This window comes from Prionailurus viverrinus, chromosome B1 (genome assembly GCF_022837055.1).
Source record: "Prionailurus viverrinus isolate Anna chromosome B1, UM_Priviv_1.0, whole genome shotgun sequence".
In the NCBI taxonomy this organism is placed as follows: domain Eukaryota; kingdom Metazoa; phylum Chordata; class Mammalia; order Carnivora; family Felidae; genus Prionailurus; species Prionailurus viverrinus.
The window spans coordinates 161,549,777-161,559,172 of NC_062564.1; the positions used below are offsets into that span (position 1 = coordinate 161,549,777).

The window sequence follows — 9,396 nt, forward strand, 5'->3', positions numbered from 1 at the left end:
ATCCTGGAGCTCCTGTGGGGCTTGAGTGCAGATCCTGTTAGCACTGTTGCCCAAATCATGGGAAATCTTGGCTCCTATTTTATCCCCTTCCTGAAACGCTTCTCCTTATCTCAGGCATCCCCAAAGTGGTGTCTGCTTGTGTTCAGAAATTTATCCACTCAGATTCTTCTCTTGTCTCCTCACCAAGCTCCTGCTGCTGCCCTGGGGATGTCGCTGGGCACAGTGCCAATTCTATACCGCATGCAGTCTCTCAGTCTGTTGCAGGATGGGGAGGACTTCCTCTCTGCCCCTTCAGGTTCATGGTTAGGCCTTCTCTTCATCACAATCTGAAACCAGAGACTTGGATATGAAGGGTCAGACTCCATCTCATTTCATTCATCTCCTTGTCTTCCTCTTCTAGGCACCTCTGCTAATCTGGAAAAAAAACTCTGCTTTTCTTCACTCAAAAAATGATCCTTTTTGATTACAGATTCCTGCCGATCGATTTCCACAAAGATCTCTAAGTTACCGATTCTGCAAACTAGATTGCAGACAATCTAGTTTGGATACAGACACGCTTCTGCGAATGCAGTTTTACCTGAAAGACAGGAAATGTACGGAGCTACAGAAGAACCCTGGTCAGTGCAATAGTGAGTTTTCAGATGAGCTTAAATGACAAACAGGATTCATCCAAGGGACAAGAGTCCCTTTTGATTGACCTTTGAGATTTTCTTTTTTTTTTTTTTAATTTTTTTTTTCAACGTTTATTTATTTTTGGGACAGAGAGAGACAGAGGATGAACGGGGGAAGGGCAGAGAGAGAAGGAGACACAGAATTGGAAACAGGCTCCAGGCTCTGAGCCATCAGCCCAGAGCCTGACGCGGGGCTCGAACTCCCGGACTGCGAGATCGTGACCTGGCTGAAGTCGGACGCTTAACCGACTGCGCCACCCAGGCCCCCCGACCTTTGAGATTTTCTAATGGCCGTGATGGATAGACCCTGATTTATTTATTTATTCCCCGTTCCTCTGTTCCACAACTGAACATGTAAAAAAGATAAAGATGGAAGAAACTTAAAAGTGAAACATTCCCCTCTCAAGAAGGAATCCCTAAAAAAATTACCTATCATATGTAACTCGCTTTTTCTTTTTTTTTTTTTTTTTTTTAATTTTTTTTTTCAACGTTTATTTATTTTTGGGACAGAGAGAGACAGAGCATGAACGGGGGAGGGGCAGAGAGAGAGGGAGACACAGAATCGGAAACAGGCTCCAGGCTCTGAGCCATCAGCCCAGAGCCTGACGCGGGGCTCGAACTCCCGGACTGCGAGATCGTGACCTGGCTGAAGTCGGACGCTTAACCGACTGCGCCACCCAGGCGCCCCATAACTCGCTTTTTCCTGTGTGTATTTTCTTTCTGTCTCTCTCTGTACGCACACATATAATCATTCTGTATGTTTTGTACTATATCTTTCTATTTCTCACTTTATTGGCATATATAGATATACCTCACTTTTTAACAGGTATATGGTACGATATATTACGTAGTTGTATTATAATCTCATCAACTAGCCACTCATTTGTGGACGTTGGAATTACGAGATATTACATTTAGAAACAAAACAATATGCCACAAGATTATCTGTCATAAACAACAACTGAATGCCTGCCAATGTCATGATGCATTTCTCAGCAGAAGCAAATCTGAATACTTTCTGTTCTGATAATGCTAATCAATGTTCACAGCAGAAAAGAACCCCGAATAAGTATCTTGTTTATGCTTATTCCTTCTAAGAAAATCATTTGTGTACTTTAATTCTGGATTCAGTAAGTCATTAGTGTTCAAGTATAGTCAAGAGCAAAAGTTCCTTTCAAAAGCATGCTTGGGATTTTGCGATTTTACAATTCATAGCAAGAAAGACCAGTTCAGTACTTTCTAATCAGTAATATTTTAAATCGCTGTCCATTTAAGCAGATAAATGGTTATTCTTTGTTATACAATAGAGGCAGAACTGTGATGAATTAATTTTCTAATTTTCTAATTTTTTTATCACTCTGTTGGGCCTGCACTGCTAGCCCCTGGCTATCTGTGGACAGATGAGAAAGGCCTCAGAATCTGGCTTCCAATGCAGGCCATCACCACTGTAGTCAGCAGGAGAGGAACGTGGTGGCCCTGTAGCCCCATACTGTTTGGCATGATGTGGACACCAGGCCTCCCCAGGGCTTGTCGAAACTAATCCCATTGTGCCTCTCACATACCCACCAGAAGGCCACCTCCTTCAGGCTTCCACATCATCTGTACCCTCTGCTACTGTTCTCTACCTCCACTCATCTGACCCAATTTCCTCCTCTTCCTCAACCTCCCAAACTCTTCCCTGTGCCATTTGGACTTTATGGGCAATCACAGCAAACCCCTCACATCCGCAGCTGCTGCTTTGAATGTCCTCACCACTTGTTTGACCTAACTGAAACCCTGGTGCTGGCTATGGACATCACCTCCCCTGCAGTCTTCTCCAGTGGAAGCAGCTTAGTATCGATGTTCTGTCATCATCGTTGTTATTATTCATGGTGCAAGTACCACAGGCCCTGGAGACTGTGGTGTCTTTCCAGCATCAAGTTCATATCTCTTGCTTCTTCCTTCAAACACCCAGCTCCTTTGGATTTTATGGCTTCGGACTTTACCACCCCTCTCTGTTGCTCTATCTACTGCCCCAAGACCTTCCCATTCACGGCTGGCCAGCCTGCCTCACTGTCTTCCTGTCACACGTCCTTGGCATCTCCCGGCACCTTGGCTTCTTTGATCCAGGATTGCTCTTTCTACCTCAGCCACCACTTTGGCAGTCTTAACTTTGACCTTTCTGTTGCCCATAACTGGACTATGTCCATATCTTTACTTCAAGCATCCATTTCTCTCTCTTTTTAAAACTTTTTAAAAACATTTATTTATTTTTGAGAGAGAGAAGCAGAAAGAGGTAGACAGAGGATCTGAAACAGGCTTCACGCTGTGAGCACAGAGCCAGATGCGGGGCTTGAACTCATGAACTGTGAGATCATGACCTGAGCTGAAATCAAGAGCTGGCTGCTTAACCGACTGAACCACTCAGGTGCCCCAAGCATCCATCTCTTGACCAACATCTCCCATGCTTCCAGTCCTCCTCACCCATTGGGACACCCCCATCATTGTCACCTTCCCAGCAGACAGCTTCTCTCCATCTGTAACCATTCTTTCCATTTCACTCCTGTTTCCATGGATGCAGCATTCCTCAGCCTATTGAACACCAGCCTCACCTCTTGTACTGTGGTGCCATCCCCTCTCACTTCTTGGGGTCAGGGCTCATGCAGTAGTTTGCTTTAGTGGCTAAGTACACAGGCTATGAGTCAGATTGCCTGGTGTGAATCTTGGTTATGCCACCTACTAGGTGTATGACCTTAAAAGAATTATGTACCATCTCTGTGCCTCTGTTGCCCCATCTGTAAAATGTGGTGTTAATGTTGTCTACTTCACAGAGTCATGCAGACTAAAAGGGGGGGGTTCAGTGAACCACTTAGGACAGGGCGAGGCTCACAGTGAGGGCTGTGTCTGCATTAGCGTTGGCCCCTCCCTTCCCTGGATCCTTCCCTTGTGCATGCAGACATGCTCTAGTAATCTCATGTCTTGAAAACCAGATAAACAAAACCTTTCCTTCTCTTCACATTTCCCCAGCCTCATAACTCCCTCTTTGTTTGTCTTCTGTAAACCACAAAGCTCCTTGATTCCATCCACTTCTCTTTTCCTTCAGTTGTCTTACTTTAGTCCAAGCCTCTCTTGCCTGGATGGCTACAATGATTTGATGATCCATTCGTTGTAAATCGGATAATGCCATTGAACTCTTTAAAAACCTCTCCCAGGGGAGCCTGGGTAGCTCAGTTGGTTAAGCGTCCGACTTTGGCTCAAGTCATGATCTCACGGTTTGTGAGTTCGAGCCCCACATCAGGCTGTGTGCTGACAGCTCAGAGCCTGGAGCCTGCTTCAGATCCTGTGTCTCCTTCTCTCTTTACCCCTCTCCTGCTCGCACTCTGTCTCTCTCTGTCTCTCAAAAATAAACATTAAAAATAAATAAATAAATAAATAAATAAATAAATAAATAAAAATAAAAACCTCTCCCAGAAATAAAACCAATGCTTACCCTGGTGTACAAAGCCTTACAAGATTGGTATTGGTTAGATATTTCACAGTGATGCTAAGGAACAAATGACTCTAAAAAAATCTGGCTTAAAACAACCCTTTTCCTCAGGGATCTGCTAGTCAGCCAGGGCAGCTCTCTGATCCCAGCGTATTTGCTCACATGAGTGCAGCTTGGCTGGAGGCTGGCTGGTGTAGGCTGCATGGACAGGGCAGTTCTGCTTCATGCTGCAGATTTACATGGGGCCAGTCTGCTCCAGGGACCTCTCATTCTCCTGTTGGCACAGTCACCAACAGGCTATGGCGGCTCAAGAGGGCAACTCCAAGCACTTGAGCATGCTGATATCCCATGAACCAAAGACAATTTCAGGGCAAAGTCCAGGAGCAAGGAAATCTACTTCCTCTTTGAAAGGAATTACAGAGACATGTCAAAGGAAAGAACATGGGTGTGTGTGTGTGTGTGTGTGTGTGTGTGTGAGAGAGAGAGAGAGAGAGAGAGAGAGAGAGAGAGAGAAAGGAGAGGGAGGGAGACATTGGGGCTAATAACTCAATTTACCATATCAAATCTGACATCTCACACCAGTGACCTCCTCATCCATGGTGCTCCAGCTGTATGGGGTCTTTTCTGTTCCTTGAACACAACAGATTTCTCCCCATTCTGGAGCTGTGTGTACTACATTACACCGTGCTATAAATTACTGGCTGTTTTAGCATTAAAGTTTGCTTTCCTTTTACTCATTTTTTTTAGCCCTTAATTTTATTTTTGATGATGTATATACCCTTAGAGCATTCATTGACGTGAAGATAGATCTGAAAGCCTTTCAGATTCACTATCAAGTCAATAAAATACTTTTATTTTCCTCTAATACTGTGAAACTTGCCAAAAGATGAAAAACAAATTAATTTCTTCTCAATTTGCTCAACAGGAGTAATGGGTAGTAGGCAGAACTCTGAGGAAGAAGCAGATTCAGTGGAACTTTAGAATTGGGAAGTTGAGGTGATCCAGATTTTGTGAGCCTCTGAATTTAATAGGTGCGGTTTTCTCAGCATTTGTAAGCTAATTTTGTTTTATTTTATTCATATTACCACATATTTAGTGGTGCACTGGATGCTAGTTTGCCTAGTGCATACCAGGACAGCTTCTTGAATGTTCCATGACTCTGGGGAGCAGAGTCCACAAGAATGGAAGGAATGGGGTTGGGGGCTGGCCCATGAGGTGCTTCTGCAGGAGTTTCCTGGACAGAAAGGACTGTTGGAAGCAGAATTCAAGGTGTTTTACTTTATGCTTCTGAGAGAAGAAGGAAAGAGAGGGGTTTGGGCCCTTAGGGAAAGCAGCCACTTTCCTGGTGAAGAAAAAGAGAGGATTTACAGCAGTGCTTGGTGGATCCAGGCTCAATGGCAGGGTGTGTGTGTGTGTGTGTGTGTGTGTGTGTGTTACCTGTACAGCTGAGTAGCACATTATCATCACAATCATGATGAACATAATAGTTGCTAGCATAATTGAAGGCTTTCTATAGGTCAGATAATATGATAGATGCTTTATACCTGAACCCATTTGACCCATACAATAATAATTCTTGGCAATAAATAATATTATCATTTTTATTTTATTTTACTTTTTAAATGTTTGTTGATAGAGAAAGAGAGTATGAGTGGGGGAGGGACAGACAGAGATGGGGACAAAGGATCTGAAGTGGGCTTCTGCACTGTCAGCACAGAGCTTGATATGGGGCTCAAACCCACAAATCATGAGATCATGACCTGAGCTAAAGTTGAACGCTCAACCAACTGAGCCATCCAGGGGCCCCTATCGCTTCTATTTAAAAAAATTTTTTTAATGTTTATTTTTGAGAGAGAAGGAGGGAGGGGCAGAGAGAGAGGGAGACACAGAATTGGAAGCAGGCTCCAGATTCTGAGCTGTCAGCACAGAGCCCAACGCGGGACTCAAACTCATGGACCACGAGATCATGACCTGAGCCGAAGTTGGATGCCCAACCAACTGAGCCACCCAGGCACCCTGATTTCTACTTTAAAGATAAGAGAATGGAGGAGCAGAGTTTTTAAAGGACATTCGACTGTGGCAAATGATACAGTCAGATTTATGCTCAGTTCTGTCTGATGGTGGCACCTGTGTGCTTAACTACAATGGTACCACACTGCCCAGAGTAGAGGGGTGAAGAGTCCAGGACTGGGACTCACTATCGCATCATGGACAGGGAATGCAGTGTAGCACATGCAGCTCCAGGGTGGTGGAAGCAGCCCAGTAGGAACAAAGGGACTCCATCTACAAGCTGTTAATGTCTGCCTTTCAGCCACTCTAGGAGGGAAAAGTCTTGTGACCATAGTCACCAGAAGCGAGGAATCTACCTATGATTGTGACGGAAGCAGTGAGCATGTTGACATCGGGGTCAGGAACAACCTCTGAGTCACCCAGAGCCCCTCTTGGAGACCAAAGAGCTTACGACTCTTGAAAGCCCTTGACTGAGTTTTATCAACTAGGAAGCTCTTGTCTACTACTCCTATTACCTATCACAGCATATTATTTATTAGCATTTATCCTGAAGATTTCACCTGGAACAGGCACCCTGCATTCTCATCGTATAATACATCCATCAGTTTCCAGGGACATAGCTGCACTCTGTTGGTGGCTCCGTGTCTTCAGATTGGATGACCAGGCTTCACTACCCTGGTGCCTCCTTATGTCCCCTGGCAGCTCTGTCCTGTTGGTCATTGCCCCTCTAGCCTGACCCACCCACTCCATTCCAAGGAATAGTAGAGAGTACAAGGAATTGGGAGGACTCCAAAGGCAGGCAGTAGGATGCATCAGAGCAATTTGGAAAGAGCCTTGATCTGGCCTTGTCCCACCCCTTGTGCTCATCCGATTGGCTGATGTTGAAGACGAGAAATTGCAGAAGCAGCGAACATTGGTGGGTTGGTTCTGCTGAAATGTTTTGCAGCACATCTCCCACCTTTCCTGCACTTTGTATCACAAGGGGGTGTCATCAGGACCAAATGAAATGATGCACATGGTATTTTTAGAGCTTGTGGATGACTGTATTATTTATAAACAGTCAAGGTGGAAGAATTGTTCATCTCTACCCTGTTGATACAGGCTTGGTCATGTGATTTGCTTTGGTCAATTACCTGTAAGCAGAAGTGATGTATGTCCTTTCTGGGCAGAGGCCTTAAGAATCAGCACGTAGTTCTCCGTGCTCTTCACCCCTCCTCTGACTCTGTTGGGATGCAGCCTCTGTCCGCTTAGGTTGCCAGTGATTCCAAGAGCGGGCAAAGATCATTGCTGACCCAGGATGGATATGCACGTGAGCGAGAAATAAACATTGTTGTAAACTGCTGAGAGTGCCCACTTCGGCCACACATATACTGAAATTGGAATGATACAGAGAAGATTAGTGTGGCTCCTGCGAAAGATGACACACAAATTCGCGAAACGTTCCATATTAAAAAAATCACACAATAAAAAACTGAGAGTTTTCAGGTTACTTGATACTGCAGAATATCCTGGGCTTGCCTGACAGGTACACAGCTAAACCCTGGAAGTCTCAGGGTGTTTCTGGAAATTAGCATTCAGTTGTGAAATGCAAATGCTACTATTAATAACCAAGATTGAAACACTGAGAAAAAAAAGCTGAGGAAAAAAATCCTTGATTTCAGTTTGAACAGAAGAGAAAGACTCCTTTTTACTCATTGTTATATATTTTTTTATTTTATTCATATCTTGTGCTTTGGTCTTTAGCTGGAATTCAGTTTTTAACTGGCATATACACATCCCAAAAATACTATATGTACAGTATATTTCTTTACCTTCAGTGCACAAATTTGGCTTTATTCCAGTGTTAGGAGATATGATAAAACTGATTATTGCCTTAAAAAATCATTTTATACATTTGTACTCCACTGCCTTTTTATGTAGCATGGTGCAGTTTGTTGAAAAATATCATCTATGAAATAGAATAGCCTATTTGAAGGGAACTTAGTAATGTCACCACGTTTATATGACAAAAATTGTATAATTTAAAAATTAAGAAATGGTCTTTTTTAAAGTTTTTTTTAAATTAAAACTACCTGAACTATAATTTATTTTTAAGTGAAAATGAAATAATACTTTAAAAATATTATTGCCATTGGGGTGCCTGGGTGGCTCAGTTGGTTGAACACCCAACTTTTTTTTTTTTTCTCAAGTTAGTTAACATTCAGTGTAGTGTTGGCTTCGGGAGTAGATTCTAGTGATTCATCACTTACATACAACACCAAGTGCTCATCCCAACAAATGCCCTCCTCAATGCCCATCACCCATTTTCCCCACCTCCCCAAACTCCCAACCCCCCACCCCCATCAACTCTCAGTTTGTTCTCTGTATTTAAGAGTCTCTTATTGGTTACCTGACTCTTGAATTCAGCTCAGGTCATGATCCCACGGTCTTGGGATTGAGTCCTGCATTGAGCTGTGCACTGTAACCGCAGAGACTGCTTGGGATTCTCTCTCTCCCTCTCTCTCTCTGCCCCTCCCTGGCGCACGTATGCATGCACGTGTGCTCTCCCTCTCTCTCTCAAAATAAATAAACTTTAAGAAATTATTACTGCCGTGAAATTTATTTCATGAAAAAAATAATGAACTATTTTTAAATAAATGTTTATTCCAGGAGAAGTATATGATATTAAAAAAAAAAATTAAAGTCCTGTGACTTGACCGGGGAAAAGCAGAACAAATGACTTTACAAGGTTGCTTCATAACTGTGTATGTATAGTCTTCCCTGTGTGTGTATGTATAGTATATATATATGTGTGTGTGTGTGGAAAGACTTAGTCTTTTAAATTTTGTTTTTAGGCTTTTTACTGTATTCTTGCGCAGAGTACAAAAACAATATCAAGAAACATGCAGTTCTTGGGGCACCTGGGTGTCTCAGTCGGTTAAGCATCCGAATTCGGCTGAGGTCATGATCTCACAGTTTGTGGATTTGAGCCCTGCATTGAGTTCTGTGCTGACAGCTCAGAGCCCGGAGTCTGTTTCGGATTCTGTGTCTCCCTCTCTCTGCCCCTCCCCTGCTCACACTCTTTCTCTCTCTCAAAAATCAACATAAAAAAAAAAAAAACAGGGGCGCCTGGGTGGCTCAGTTGGTTAAGCGTCCGACTTCAGCCCAGGTCACGATCTCGCGGTCCGTGAGTTCCAGCCCCGCGTCGGGCTCTGGGCTGATGGCTCAGAGCCTGGAGCCTGCTTCCGATTCTGTGTCTCCCTCTCTCTC

General features: G+C 43.7%; 1 non-coding gene across 1 annotated transcript; it reads left to right on the plus strand.

Annotated features, from left to right (window-relative positions):
• Positions 1-7,491: 7,491 nt before the first annotated feature.
• On the plus strand, positions 7,492-7,599 carry LOC125165021 (U6 spliceosomal RNA). Its single transcript, XR_007151929.1, has one exon. It is a non-coding gene; the product is annotated as a U6 spliceosomal RNA (small nuclear RNA).
• Positions 7,600-9,396: the final 1,797 nt, after the last annotated feature.